Here is a 13,506-nt window from a genome sequence, read left to right on the forward strand (position 1 = left end):
CCGGAGATCGGCGTTTTGGTCATCTTGCCCATAAGGCACGGTTCGCAAGTACCAAGTGATTCATAATCAAGTGATTCCAAAAGTCCATCAGTATGGAGTTTCTTCATGCGCTTTACACCGATATGACCCAAATGGCAGTGCCACAAATAAGTTGCACTATCATTATTAACTCTGCATCTTTTGGTTTCAACACTATGAATATGTGTATCACTACTATCGAGATTTAATAAAAATAGACCACTCTTCAAGGGTGCATGACCATAAAAGATATTACTCATATAAATAGAACAACCATTATTCTCTGATTTAAATGAATAACCGTCTCGCATCAAACAAGATCCAGATATAATGTTCATGCTCAACGCTGGCACCAAATAACAATTATTCGGGTCTAAAACTAATCCCGAAGGTAGATGTAGAGGTAGCGTGCCGACCGCGATCATATCGACTTTGGAACCGTTTCCCACGCGCATCGTCACCTCGTCCTTGGCCAGTGCTCGCTTATTCCGTAGTCCCTGTTTCGAGTTGCAAATATTAGCAACAGAACTAGTATCAAATACCCAGGTGCTACTACGAGCTCTAGTTAGGTACACATCAATAACATGTATATCACATATACCTTTGTTCACTTTGCCATCCTTCTTATCCGCCAAATACTTGGGGCAGTTCCGCTTCCAGTGACCAGTCTGCTTGCAGTAGAAGCACTCAGTTTCAGGCTTAGGTCCAGACTTGGGTTAATTCTCTTGAGCAGAAACTTGCTTGCTGTTCTTCTTGAAGTTCCCCTTCTTCTTCCCTTCGCCCTTTTTCTTGAAACTAGTGGTCTTGTTGACCATCAACACTTGATGCTCCTTCTTGATTTCTACCTCCGCAGCTTTTAGCATTGCGAAGAGCTCGGGAATAGTCTTGTTCATCCCTTGCATATTATAGTTCATCACAAAGCTGTTGTAGCTTGGTTGCAGTGATTGGAGAATTCTGTCAATGACGCTATCATCCGGAAGATTAACTCCCAGTTGAATCAGGTGATTATTATACCCAGACATTTTGAGTATATGCTCACTGACAGAACTATCCTCCTCCATCTTGCAGCTGTGGAACTTATTGGAGACTTCATATCTCTCAATCCGGGCATTTGCTTGAAATATTAACTTCAACTCCTGGAACATCTCATATGCTCCATGACGTTCAAAACGTCGTTGAAGACCCGGTTCTAAGCCGTAAAGCATGGCACACTGAACTATAGAGTAGTCATCAGCTTTGCTTTGCCAGACGTTCTTAACGTCGTCAGTTGCATCAGCAGCAGGCCTGGCACCCAGCGGTGCTTCCAGGACGTAACTTTTCTGTGCAGCAATGAGGATAATCCTCAGGTTACGGACCCAGTCCATGTAATTGCTACCATCATCTTTCAACTTTGCTTTCTCAAGGAACGCATTAAAATTCAATGGAACAACAGCACGAGCCATCTATCTACAAACAAACATAGACAAGCAAAATACTATCAGGTACTAAGTTCATGATAAATTTAAGTTCAATTAATCATATTACTTAAGAACTCCCACTTAGACAGACATCTCTCTAGTCATCTAAGTGATCACGTGATCCAAATCAACTAAACCATAACCGATCATCACGTGAGATGGAGTAGTTTTCAATGGTGAACATCACTATGTTGATCATATCTACTATATGATTCACGCTCGACCTTTCGGTCTCCGTGTTCCGAGGCCATATCTGCATATGCTAGGCTCATCAAGTTTAACCTGAGTATTCCGCGTGTGCAAAACTGTCTTGCACCCGTTGTAGATGGACGTAGAGCTTATCACACCCGATCATCACGTGGTGTCTGGGCACGACGAACTTTGGCAACGGTGCATACTCAGGGAGAACACTTCTTGATAATTTTAGTGAGAGATCATCTTAAAATGCTACCGTCAATCAAAGCAAGATAAGATGCATAAAGGATAAACATCACATGCAATCAATATAAGTGATATGATACGGCCATCATCATCTTGTGCTTGTGATCTCCATCTCCGAAGCACCGTCGTGATCACCATCGTCACCGGCGCGACACCTTGATCTCCATCATAGCATCGTTGTCGTTACGCCATCTATTGCTTCTACGACTATCGCTACCGCTTAGTGATAAAGTAAAGCAATTACAGGGCGTTTGCATTTCATACAATAAAGCGACAACCATATGGCTCCTGCCAGTTGCCAATAACTTCGGTTACAAAACATGATCATCTCATACAATAAAATATAGCATCATGTCTTGACCATATCACATCACAACATGCCCTACAAAAACAAGTTAGACGTCCTCTACTTTGTTGTTCCAAATTTTACGTGGCTGCTACGGGCTTTAGCAAGAACCGTTCTTACCTACGCATCAAAAACCACAACGATAGTTTGTCAAGTTGGTGCTGTTTTAACCTTCGCAAGGACTGGGCGTAGCCACACTCGATTCAGCTAAAGTAAGAGATACAGACACCCGCCAGCCACCTTTAAGCACGAGTGCTCGTAACGGTGAAACCAGTCTCGCGTAAGCGTACACGTAATGTCGGTCCGGGCCGCTTCATCTCACAATACCGCCGAACCAAAGTATGACATGCTGGTAAGCAGTATGACTTGTATCGCCCACAACTCACTTGTGTTCTACTCGTGCATATAACATCAACGCATAAAACCTAGGCTCGGATGCCACTGTTGGGAAACGTAGTAATTTCAAAAAAATTCCTACGCACACGCAAGATAATGGTGATGGCATAGCAACGAGAGGGGAGAGTGTTCATCCACGTACCCTCGTAGACCGTAAGCGGAAGCGTTATGACAACGCGATTGATGTAGTCGTACGTCTTCACGATCCGACCGATCCAAGCACCGAACGTACGGCACCTCCGAGTTCAGCACACGTTCAGCTCGATGACGATCCCCGGGCTCCGATCCAGCAAAGCTTCGGGGATGAGTTCTGTCAGCACGACGGCGTGGTGATGATGATGATGTTCTACCGGCGCAGGGCTTCGCCTAAACTCCGCGACGATATGACCGAGGTGGAATATGGTGGAGGGGGGCACCGCACACGGCTAAGGAACGATCCGTAGATCAACTTGTGTGTCTATGGGGTGCCCCCCTGCCCCCGTATATAAAGGAGCAAGGGGGGGAGGCCGGCCGGCCCCTTGGGCGTGCCAAGGGAGGAGGAATCCTCCTCCTAGTAGGAGTAGGACTCCTCCTTTCCTACTCCTACTAGGAGCGGGAAGGAAGGGGGAGAGGGGGAAGGAAAGGGGGGGGGGCGCCGCCCCCCTCCTAGTCCAATTCGGACCAGAGGGGGGAGGGGGCGCACGGCCCATGCTGGCCGCCCCTCTCTCCTTTCCCCTGAGGCCCATAAGGCCCGATACTCTCCCGGGGGGTTCCGGTAACCCCCCCGGCACTCCGGTTTTCTCCAAAACTACCCGGAACACTTCCGGTATCCGAATATAGTCGTCCAATATATCAATCTTTATGTCTCGACCATTTCGAGACTCCTCGTCATGTCCGTGATCACATCCGGGACTCCGAACAAACTTCGGTACATCAAAACTTATAAACTCATAATAAAACTGTCATCGTAACGTTAAGCGTGCGGACCGTACGGGTTCGAGAACTATGTAGACATGACCTAGAACCATTCTCAGTCAATAACCAATAGCGGGACCTGGATGCCCATATTGGTTCCTACATATTCTACGAAGATCTTTATCGGTCAAACCGCATAACAACATACGTTGTTCCCTTTGTCATCGGCATGTTACTTGCCCGAGATTTGATCGTCGGTATCCAATACCTAGTTCAATCTCGTTACCGGCAAGTCTCTTTACTCGTTCTATAACACATCATCTTATAACTAACTCATTAGTTACAATGCTTGCAAGGCTTAGGTGATGAGTATTACCGAGAGGGCCCAGAGATACCTCTCCGACAATCGGAGTGACAAAACCTAATCTCGAATTATGCCAACCCAACATGTACCTTCGGAAACACCTGTAGAGCACCTTTATAATCACCCAGTTATGTTGTGATGTTTGGTAGCACACAAAGTGTTCTTTTGGTAAACGGGAGTTGCACAATCTCATAGTTGCAGGAACTTTGTATAAGTCATGAAGAAAGCAATAACAATATACTAAACGATCAAGTGCTAGGCTAACGGAATGGGTCATGTCAATCACATCATTATCCTAATGATGTGATCCCATTAATCAAATGACAACACATGTCTATGGTTAGGAAACATAACCATCTTTGATTAATGAGCTAGTCAAGTAGAGGCATACTAGTGACTTTATGTTTGTCTATGTATTCACACATGTATCATGTTTCCGGTTAATACAATTCTAGCATGAATAATAAACATTTATCATGATATGAGGAAATAAATAATAATTTTATTATTGCCTCTAGGGCATATTTCCTTTAGCTAATGTCGGGGATATACCCCGTAGTATGACCCGACCAGACTTAGCGGCTCACCGGAGACCCGACAGACATTTGACGACTCACTGGAGACCCCCCCGATCCTCGACGACCTATTAGTGACCCGGCGGGCAGGTCAGACGATCGACAAGACTCAAGCACAGAAGGACGGCTCATGCTATGGTGTGCCAGCTTAAGAGAAAAGGCATAAAGAATATTCTCCCACAAAAGGAAGCAAGACTAGGACTCCACTTGTAATAGAGTAATCCTAATCCTACTAGGACTAGTCATGGAACCCGCACCTCCAACTTATATAAGGAGGGGCAGGGCACCCCAAGAGGGACAAGCAAGAAACAATCTCTAGGGCTAGACCCAACTAGAAGAGAGTCGCTTACCGGCGACTCCCTCATGAGCATAATGAGACCTAGCCACAAACAGCATGTAGGGCTTTTACCGGATGATGTTTCCCGGGGCCCAAAGCTGTCTAAATCCTTGACTTGTGTGTTGCGTATCTCGATTCCGCCCAACCCCTCTCAAGCTACCGCATAGATGTGTTGGCCTCGCGACTAAGTCCTCACACTAAGGACATCTGTCGTGACAATTCAACGACAAAAGGTTCAACATGAACCGGGACTAATGCATAGCCTCACATTAGTACGGGTTAATTTACAAACCGGGACTAAAAGGCTGAACATTAGGCCCTTTTTATACTAGTGCCATGGGACGCGTAGGATGAAGATGGTCTCTCTCAAGCAACCCTGCAACCAAATAACAAAGAGTCTCTTGTGTCCCCAACACACCTAATACAATTTTAAATTGTATAGGTGCACTAGTTCAGCGAAGAGATGGTGATACAAGTGCAATATGTATGGTAGATATAGGTTTTTATAATCTAGAAATATAAAAGCAGCAAGGTAGCAAGTAATAAAAGTGAGCGAAAACGATATTGCAATGCTTCGAAACAAGGCCCAGGGTTCATACTTTCACTAGTGCAAGTTTCCTCAACAATGATAACATAATAAGATCATATAACAATCCCTCAACATGCAAAAAAGAGTCACCTCCAAATTCACTAATAGCGGAGAACAAACAAAGAGATTATTTTAGGGTACGAAACCACCTCAAAGTTATTCTTTCCGATCAATCCTTTGGGCTATTCCTATAAGTGTCACAAATAGCCCTAAAGTCCGTAGTAAAATAACACCTTAAGACACACATCAACCAAAAACCCTAATGTCACCTAGATACTCCAATGTCACCTCAAGTATCCGCGGGTTTGATTATACGATATGCATCACACAATCTCATATTCATCTATTCAGACCAACACAAAGAACTTCAAAGAGTGCACCAAAGTTTCTACCGAAGAGTCAAGACGAAAATGTGTGCCAACCCCTATGCATAAGTTCACAAGGTAACTCAACCCGCAAGTTGATCACCAAAACATACATCAAGTAGATCACGTGAATATCCCATTGTCACCACAGATAAGCACATGCAAGACATACATCAAGTGTTCTCAAATCCATAAAGACTCAATCCGATAACATAACTTCAAAAGGAAAACTCAATCCATTACACGAAGGTAGAGGGGGAGAAACATCATAAGATCCAACTATAATAGCAAAGCTTGCGATACATCAAAATCGTGCCATATCAAGAACATGAGAGAGAGAGAGAGATCAAACACATAGCTACTGGTACATACCCTCAGCCCCGAGGATGAACTACCCCCTCCTCGTCAGGGGGGTCCACGAGGCAGCCACGAGGTTGGGGGAGCACTACTAGGAAAAGGCCTACTAGTGGCGCACCTGTTTTGCCTACTAATGGCGCACTACACGTGCGCCACTAGCACCACGACATTAGAATTTTTTACTAATGGCGCACCACTGGTGCACCATTAGTATCTGGTATACTAATGGCGCACAAGGCACTGCGTCATTAGTATAGCCCACGGTGCGCCATTAGTATGCCTCACAGGGGGCCATATTTACCCATGTGCTTTGGCTTACTAATGGCGCACTAGTGCATGCTGCGCCATTAGTGTCCTTTTTGCAGTGCGCCATTAGTGTGCTGAGTGGTGCGCCACTAGTATGACTATTAGGGATTTTTTTTTCTTTTCTGATATTTGCACAGGTTACAAAACATATTACTACACAGAATATAGAGAGCACAACATATAAACAGCAGATTTCTCGAATACAATAGAATATTAGTCTCTGAATACAATTTGTCATATTAGTCTCCGAATTTAAAATATCAAATGAAGTTAGAACATTACAAGTGTTGAAACCGCGACTAGCGAGTTTGTCTTCACATTACAAGTTGATATCGATCATCTAAACTACCATCACATAGAAGAGAGCTGAAGACATCACGATGAGCATAATTGTGATGAAACTGGTCTTCATCCGGTTCCTCCAACGCTCCCTCTTCTCTCCCGCTAGATAGCGCGTGTATCTAACTTCTGCCTCCACCCTAGTGGTGCACCCTTTGTAAGTGTTACCGCTGAAACGGTGAACCTGTCTCCGACACTCCTCCCAGTCGTCGTAGACTCCGGGAACCTTACCCTTGTACACGACATACGACGACATCTCTATGCACTAGCCAAACAAAACATTAGTAACAATTCACACACAATACATAAGCAATATATAAGTATGCAACAAAAGGATCGGAAGAGAAAAGCAACACATTAATAGCACGATTCATGGTCCTGCTAATAAATAGCATCGATTACATATAAGTTGAAGGACTGTCCAAACCAAAGAGACATACAAGTTCATTAAAGTTTAATATACAACATGAGCCAATCGACATTTCAGAACTACAAAGAATCACTACTTTCGACTCGACTCAGGGACCGGAGCGTGGATGAAGCCGTCGTCTTTCGTGATGGTCATGAAATTGCGGGCGTTGTCAGCCTGCATTTGTAGCATTGTTTTTATCTCACTGTTGGACGGTTGAGATCTGAGGTAGAACTGCCCCGAGGTACGAAGGACATCTTGATGGATGATTTCCGCAAACTCCGACTAGATGCGAAAGAATCCTTGTCTGATATCCGCGTCCTGGTTTGCCGACAAGCGTGTGGCCAAATCTTTGAGATTATTTGGTAGCAGAAGGTGATTATGGTCCCGTACGATCGCCCGCATGTGATGGAGGGTGTACTAGGCATCCTTCTGACCGCGAGGCGGCTACTTGACGCAGGGGAACATCGTATTGTGGGTGAACATGTGCTTGCCGTACCTACGAACTGGCCTCTTGAAGGTGCCTCTAGATCTGGCGTAGCCTGGGAGAGCATCATCAAGAACTTTCTTGATATTTGTGTAGTCTATCTTCGACTCACGGTCCGGGTCGAAATACGTGGCCATGGAATATTTCAGGCTTAAGAGGATGAGTGTGCAATGTGTGTCACTGCACAAAACACGGATTGTTAGGAAAAAAAGAACGATCGAAATCTAAGAAATCATATATTACGGGGCGGTGAGGGGATGACTTACTCGGAAAGTAAGGCATGAGGAAGTTATCCTTATCTGGGTTTTCCAGAATGACGCCTTTGAGGTGTGAACTCGCAACTTGCCAGTCCCCAGCGCTGCCCAAGATCTTGGCACGCATGTAGAAGGGGTCGACTATCACGATGTCCGGGGTCTTGTCTCTAATGATCCGCATCTCTGTACTCAGCAAAAACAGCCGAACGAAGGTGTAGTGCAGCGGATGAAGGTTAAACATAGCGACAAAGCCCTTGCCCTCTGGCACCTTGGCCACGAAAACTAGGCCACATCATTCTGGGAGAGACGCCGCTTCTCCAAATAAAGAACACTATCATTCAGACTCTGCATAGCACCGGTTGCAGCATTTAGCAGATTAGTCAGTAGCATCGCCCTACCTGCCACATGCACCCTCCTCGAGATATCCTTAGGTGAAGGTGGCCCATCCTGAGCATGGATCATACTCGGTGCCGGCTGGCTCGCACCGCTCTTGTTATTCTTTCGTTTCCGTCCCTTCTTCTTCATCTGCTGTAATGGGATCGAGTTCTGCTCAGAGACCGCCTTCTTGAGTGTGTTGGGGTTGATAATATTTCGCACCTCGGCTATCTGAGGCTCGGTGAAGGCGACAGCTGGAGGCGTCTCCTGAGAACTGAACGCCATACGACGCATGTTGCAATTGGGTTTCTCTGCGGTACCAGCAAGATCGCGGTCATCTTTTTCAGGGTTGGGTTCTTGAGAAGGAGGCCCGAAGAATTCGTCACCATACCCATGTTTGGCAAATTACTTATCGATGTTGGTAAATGTACCATCGTCATTGTCGTCGTCGTCCGGATCCTGTGCCATATGCATGTCCGGATCCTGTGCCATAGGGATGTCCGGCATGTCCGGTAGCGTTGCGGCGGTCTTGCGATGACTTGGCGCCGGCACGACTGGCGATGTTGTCTGTGGGGTGGTGTCCCCCGCCCACAAACGAATCTGGCTCTTCGGCCAAAGCAGGGGCCAGCTTACGCAGGCGCTGAGGATCATCACATCATCTTCGTCGGCCCCAGCAGGTCGAATCGGAGGTAACAACTCGTCGCAGCCTGGCAGCACCAGAACCAGTTCAACCCTATACATGGTGGGTGGCATCGGATTACCGTGGAACACGGGGTTGCCCGGTTGAACGATTCTGCCCTTGGCGACATCGATCAACTCGCCACCCACGAAGTGCAGGAGAGTGCATGGAACGTCGGCGGTGCCCTGTGAAAACATGTAGGGCGTTAGGGATGCCCAGTCAAAGGCAAGGAGATGAAGTCATCGGCCGAGTGGCTTAGTTACCGTGATGGCGTCGAGCTGGGCTAATGTTGAGGCACCGCCAATGGCGGGCGTGCAACTGACGGAGGGGCCACTTGCTGCCGAGGTGCCGGCCGGCGTACACCCGGGTGCATCAAGCTCCAATGCCCGTGCCGGCGCCGGAGACACAAATACCACCTCCGCCAGAGACACCAATGGCGCTGCCTGAGCGTTGTGCGAGTTGCTGGCCCTGAAGCTGGGAACTGAGGGCGGCCCCTGTTGGCCGCCCGCAATCCACGTCGTCAGCCCCTGAATCAAGGTAGGCATAATGGCGGTGAGCATCGTTCCTAGTTTTTGTTGCACTTGCTCTTGGATAATCTCCGGAATCCGTGCCACTTGTGCCTTGAGTTCTTGAACCTCGCGCGGCTGGCTTTCCGAGCTAGTCTTTCTCTCCTTTCGCCCACCAGCGGTATAGTATGATGACCATTTTGTGGAGAAGCCTTTGCCGGCCACACGGCCAGCTGACGACGGCTTACTGAGCTTATCCTTGTTTTTCATTATGTTCAACGCCCTATTTAGAGTGTTGTCCCAAGGGGAGCTCTAAGACGACCCCGTGCTACTGCTTTCAGTCTCCTGCGGAAGGAATGTGAACCATTTAGAAATTTGGCTTCATTAATTAGAATGCAACCATATGGAGCTAATTACGCGGGGGTGTATTCCTTACCAGAACACGCTCAAGCGCCTTGGTCTTCGGATCCGTGGTAAGCTCCTTTGTTACCGGGTCCTCCTTGTACCGGGCCCTGACATAGTTCCTGGTCTTCTTGTCATGGTATTTCTCAAAGCGGGGCGGTAGGACTTGCTCGGCACGCTCCGCGTCCTGCTTGTCCCATATAGTCTCCGCCACTCTGTAACAGCTGAGACCGAGTTGGTGGACCCCTAAGTTCAACTCCCGCATTTCTTTCCCCCACTGACTTGATTCCACCTTGGCGGCACCATCAGTGGTGTCGTCCTCGATGCCACTAGGGGTTGTGTAGTTAGGATCGCTGTCTTCCGCGACGTCCTCATAGCGGTGAGGTTCTTCCTCCATCCCCTGGGACAGCTCCCGGAATTGCTTGCCCGAATCGCCGGCCTCATCGTTGTGGGCCATGTTTCGCTCTAAATAGGAAAAAAGTTTGGTCCAAAAGTTGGTTATTGTCAAGGAACAAGATCATGGTCTCATCAGTTAGGGTTTGTCGACGCCGAGGCACCCTAAAAGCCTAAGCTTCCATCATTTAGGTTTTTATCGACACCAAGGCACCCTAAAAGCCAAGGTTTTATAATTTAGGGTTTGTCGACGCTGAGGCACCCTAAATGCTAAGTTAAGTTTTCATCATTTAGGGTGTATCGATGCCGAGGCACCCTAGGTTGACTGATATATATGGGTATCTTCTAATAATATACCCTATCAAGAAAAGGGAAGGAGAATTCTAAGTTGGGCCTAATCACTTGGCTCTATTGCCACCTATGGTTTAATGCAGCAAGAATAAAGGGGCAGTTGATCCTACTTAATTAAGTACTAAGATACCCTGGCCCATGCATTAGTCGCAAGTACCCCATATGTCCTATTTTTAGCAAAGTCATGCTAAAATTCACGGAAAATTTCAGCATGACCTTTGCTGAAAATAGGACATATGGAGTACCCGAATTTGCCAGAACGGAAGTTAATCGACATTCCGGCAAACTCAAGGGCCTCTGGGGATACTTGCAAAATCATCACGACACGATGGTCGGAGACAAAAACCAGCAAACTAGCAAAGTTACTGACGTGTTTACAGAAATTGTTTTCTGTAAAAGATGATCATCATCTTTACAAGTCTTTCTCAATGTCTACAACTATAAGACCATCACAAGTATCAACAGAACATGTCTACAACTATCAGACCATCACAAGTACCATCATTCAGGCCATCACAAGCATAACAGAGCAATGGTGTTTTCTTCAGTTACCTTTGATCTGGCTGCTCGGAATCAATTGACCTTCAGATCCGCTGACCAATCCACTAACCTGCTGTAAACTGTACATCATTGTAAAAACACAGTTCATTTCATTTTATTTGTAAATAAATGCAATTTGTAAAAAAAATTGTACAACAATATATCTTCTAGCCATGAAACCCTACCCTGATTCTCCTTTCTTCCTCTTGCCGAAGAGAAGTTGGCTGCAGAGGATGGTCCAACTCAGATCAGCCTGTAGAAGTTCATTGTATAATTTTTGTTTAGTTCCAAGCAGTAGTTCAAGAAGTGCAAATTGCAGAAGTTTGAGAAAGCACTAACTGGAAAGTCTGGTGTTTCCTAGAAAACATGAAAGGGCCTGACTATGCATACAATTCTACAACAAGACATCCACCATACAATTTTTATTAAAGGAAAAGACTTAAGTTAACTTTAATTAAAGTTTCAGTGAAAGTTTAAATTAAAGTTTCAGTTAAAGTTTTAGTTGATTTTAAAGTTAAGTTAAATTTTCACTTAAAGTTTCAGTTAAAGGAGAGCACTTGCTACTGGATTTTAGGGCTATTGTAAGCAGTGCACTACTGCACTATTGTTCATACTCCTGCACTATTGCACTACTGGAATCCTCCTTCAAACTACTGCAAGCGGGAATACTGATGCAAACCCTAGAACTTCAAGCAGTAGCAGGAGTACAACAAGAAGAGAAGATGAGACAATATGGAGGGCACAAGACAAACTACTGAAATGGTTTCTTTGTGCTGTACTCCAAAATTCAACCAAACAAATTAACTGAAACTTAACAGCAGTGGCAAGTACTACACTATTGTTGTCCTACACTAAACTAATACAACCAAACAAATTAATTGAAGAAAAACTACTGAAACTATACAAGCACTACAGTCAGATTACACAAAAGTACTGATGCAAGTAGTATAGTACACAAAACTTGCAACCTTACAAGCACTACTGCAACTTAATTAAGCTGCTGGAGTAAGTGAAACAAATGCACTTAATTAAGCTACTGGAGTAAGTAACTCCACGGCGTACTCACTGGGTTACAGCTAAATGTTCAGGAATACTTCTCTAGCATAAGCAACTGCTGACAACTTTCATACTCCAATGAGAAGAGTACTTGTACTCATAGCAGTTCAGAAGTGCAACTACTCTTCTGTGAAATTCAGTGCATCTACTTCAAATAAAATTCAGTAAATTTCCACCCAGCAACTAGATAGGATGGCCATGAAATTCAGTGCATCTACTTCAACTACTCTTCAAGTATATGAATATTGTGAACCTAATAAGTTTTCCAGAAACATAAGTATTAGGGTGATAACTAGTGTATCAATTTCGTTGTGATAATTGTACCCTGAACACCTCAGAAACTCTATTATTGTGTTGGTCACTATAAAACAGGAGTATGAAAACCAACAACCTAGCTAGAGCCTACTATAGCAGCACCCTTGGCGTCGAGAGAGGAGAAGAATGGGATTGAAACAAGGCAGAGAGGAGAAGTGGGTCGAGAGAGGGGACCTTGGCGTCGTTCTCGCGGCCGACGGAGTAGCAGCGGCGTTGCTGGGCGGGGGCAGCTACTCCGGGGATGGGGAGGGAGGTGCTGCGGTGCCGGAGGCGGGGCCGCGAAGGCTGGGCGCGTGTGGCTGCCCGGCTCGTCGGTGGAGGCGACCGTCGGAAGTAACGGACGGATCCCGTCCTCCTCCTCGTCCTGCACCCCGTGCGGTCGTCGGCGGTGGGATGGTTGCGAGTCGGCGGCGGGATGGTTGGGGGCCGCGGCGTCTTGCTGTCCGGTGGAGGGTGGATGGAGTGTCGACTTGTGGGCGGCGGAGGAGCTGCAATGGTGGGGGGCATGGGGTGCGGGGGCGGCAGCACACGTAGGGGCAGCGGTGCAGTGGGTCGGGGAAGCGACGCGCAGTGGGGGGCTGAGAGAGATGTGAGATGGGATCGGGGATTGGGAATTTTAGTCGGGGGAGGGATAGCAATGGCGCACCACCTAGCGGTGCGCCATAAGTAACTTTTTTTAGATAGCAATGGCGCACCACCCAGCGGTGCGCCATAAGTAACATTTTTTGCATAGCAATGGAGCACCACCCAGCGGTGCGCCATAAGTAATTTTTTTGTTGCATCTAATAATTTTTAGAAAATGAATATGAATATGAAACAATAATATTTTTTTATAAAAACAGTAATAATTTTTTAAAAAATATCATCAAATTTGTTATTTGAAAATATCATCAAATTGGTTATATGAAAATATAATCAAATTTATTTTTTTTATTTTTAGTTGCATTCATTTGTG

The sequence above is a fragment of the Triticum dicoccoides genome, chromosome 3B (genome assembly GCF_002162155.2).
Source record: "Triticum dicoccoides isolate Atlit2015 ecotype Zavitan chromosome 3B, WEW_v2.0, whole genome shotgun sequence".
Classification (NCBI taxonomy): domain Eukaryota; kingdom Viridiplantae; phylum Streptophyta; class Magnoliopsida; order Poales; family Poaceae; genus Triticum; species Triticum dicoccoides.